At 53.8% G+C, this 2,604-nt stretch overlaps 1 protein-coding gene across 1 annotated transcript in view; it reads left to right on the top strand.

Annotated features, from left to right (window-relative positions):
• The window catches only part of LOC113204721 (E3 ubiquitin-protein ligase MARCHF11-like), a 58,038-nt gene that overhangs the window by 4,944 nt on the left and 50,490 nt on the right, over window positions 1-2,604 (top strand). The window lies entirely within an intron of this gene.

The raw sequence follows: 2,604 nt of genomic DNA, 5'->3' as shown, positions 1-2,604 counted from the left end.
GCTTTAATAAGAGGACCCTTAAAACAAGTATTAAGGCAACGGTGTGCTTTGAGGCGGGTGGGCACGCGGGCACGAGAGGGGTGGTGGGCGGCAGCAGCGCGGTAGCGGAGGGGAGGAGGGTGGGCGCCTGCAGGTGGACTACAAGAGAGTTTCCATAAAATACCCGCAGCGCGACGAGACGGTGTGGGAGGGAGACGGGGGAGAAGACAGAGAACAAGAGAGTGACACCGGGGGGAGGAAAACGCGGCCAGGAAGTGAGGGCAAAGGAGGATGTCAAAATAATCTACAGTTTTAGGTAAGAACAGATTTAAAGTGGAAATTGCTAGCGCAATTTTAAACTAATTTTTTAAAGATTGTAGGGCGAGTGACGAATGACAGTTGATTGTAAACTTTAACACGTTAAATCCCAGGTACTGGTCGTCAACCCCCAATCCTCCGGACATTTCGTACAGCCACCCCTGCTTCTCCCCCCCCCCCTTCCTGAGTTCCGTCCCTCTACTCCTCACCTTGCCCCCCGCGGGCAAAGCAGAAGGCTATAGCGGCATCCTTTTCCAGATGCAGCCAATGATATGAGCTCGGGAGGGAGGGAGGAGGGTGGTGGGTGCCGGGGAGGGAGGCAGGGCGGGGCGGGGATTATGCGCCTGGGGATGAGGTCGTAGAGGAAGCGACCAAGGCTGTGCCTGACCCCCTGATAAGATGGAACATGACGAAATAACTGGCCGTGGACTGGCCTTGCCGCGCTAGGCCTGGCGGCTGCCTGCGGCGGCCGGGCGGCTGGCGTCTCTGCCCCGGAGGCGGACCAGACTCCCAGCCCGCTCCGGGCAGATGGGCCCATCTCCCTCCTGCCGCCCCTGCCGGGGAGACGACCCGTCGTACCACGACCCAAAAAAAGGGGATAAAACGTAGAGAAAAAAAAACAGCCTTAGGCCCGCAAACCGTGAAGTAAGAACGGGCGCGCGCGCCCGCCACGCCGCCGCCCTCACAGGTGAGCAGGGTGGCGTGGGGGAGGAGTTTGAACAACAGTTCAGCAATGATAACTAACAGTAATAAGATTAAATAATTCAAATTCAACGGGAAAAGGAAGTCCTCAACCCGGGGCGGTATAGTGTTAATTGAAAGTTATGGCCGAAAATACAATTCGCGGTTACACTAGGTGAAAAAGGCAAAGCCAGGTCGCCAAAGCGCGGTCAGAAACCAGTATAATTTTCCTGGAGGTGGCCTTCACCCTTTTTCAACGTATTTGGCAACTAAAAACAGGCATCCATGAAACGTTTCCAGCTTTTTAAAAAAAAGAAAACCACAGCCAGACCAGGCCGCAAGTAATGTGAAACCGTCTCACGCTCGTTAGTCCCATCAGTGTATAGCGTTACAGCAGTGATGTGGCCGCCTTTCCCCTTCAGAACGCGAATTGTAACAAAAACACGCTGCGGGCGGCGCGGCGTCTCTCAAGAAGTGTTGAACAATTATTTCCGGCGACTGCTCCCCTCCTCCCAACGGGTGGCCAATGCGGTGGCACCCTCGGGGTGCCCGTCGCGTCTGGTCCTCGGGGTGCGGGGCGCACCGCCCGGCGGCAGGATGAGAGAGAGGGAGGGAGGGGGAGAGAGAGAGGGAGAGAGAGAGAGCAGGTTGCTCTCACTAGACGGGCACAAATTAAGACGGATGACTCATTAAGAGGCCGTGGCCACCCGCCGCCCGCAGCCTTCCCTTCCCTCCCCCTTTCCTCCCCCACGGTGGCCTCCCTGTGACGGCGGGAACACACTTCTTCCATCTCATTTGCATTTCCAAATCCCTTCTAAAAAGGAAAAGAGGAGTCGCGAGGGCAGGTTTACGTCCCCAAACAGTCGTGTTCGCTAAAAGCCATGTAACTCAGATGGCCTCCTCCCCCCCCCCTCTCTCGAAAAAATAAAGTAGGACGCGCATTTATAACGGTGTGGCCGCCGGCTCATTATATAAACTTGACGATCTCACCCCTACCCCCTTTTTTAAAGAATTATTTTATGCTCGTCCCCCTTGCCCTGTTTACCGTTTCATGGGCCCACTTCCCTTACCGCCCCTCGACCTATTGCCTGAAAAGACATACCCTCGCAATGGCCATAATGTATATGTTATAGCAAAAGGAATAGTTATAGCAAACACGTGAATTATTTTTTTTTTGTTTTTTTCCACCATGAGAACCACTTGTAGATTTTACTGGAAAATTTTCCTTGAATCGGGTCGTAGAATTAAAATTCAGAATTGTAGAATTACTAGGACAATATGAATCGATTTGGAATTCATCGATAAGTAAAGTTTGAGGTGTCATGCGTTCACAACATATTTTGTAAATATTAATTACAAAATATATCGTAAGTTTACGACGGTTTTTTGTAGTGTCTTTTCGGTGTAAACTTGTTTGCTGCTCCTTTCTTGCCCGGTGCAAGGAACTTGCCTCCGCCGCGCACGCGCGCCTCCTCTGTCGCTAGCGAGTGATGTCACGAGCAGGCATACGGCGACAAAACCGCGACGTGCCGGCGGGGCGGGGCATGGGCCGCCTTACCCCATCCTTCTAGGCCCGCGATGTTCCCGCACAAACGGCCCGCGCCCGCGCTTCGCCCCACCCCGCCC

The sequence above is a fragment of the Frankliniella occidentalis genome, unplaced genomic scaffold, assembly GCF_000697945.3.
Source record: "Frankliniella occidentalis isolate FOCC.00 unplaced genomic scaffold, Focc_3.1 Scaffold7, whole genome shotgun sequence".
NCBI lineage: Eukaryota > Metazoa > Arthropoda > Insecta > Thysanoptera > Thripidae > Frankliniella > Frankliniella occidentalis.
This window is presented reverse-complemented; position numbering and strand designations above follow the sequence as displayed.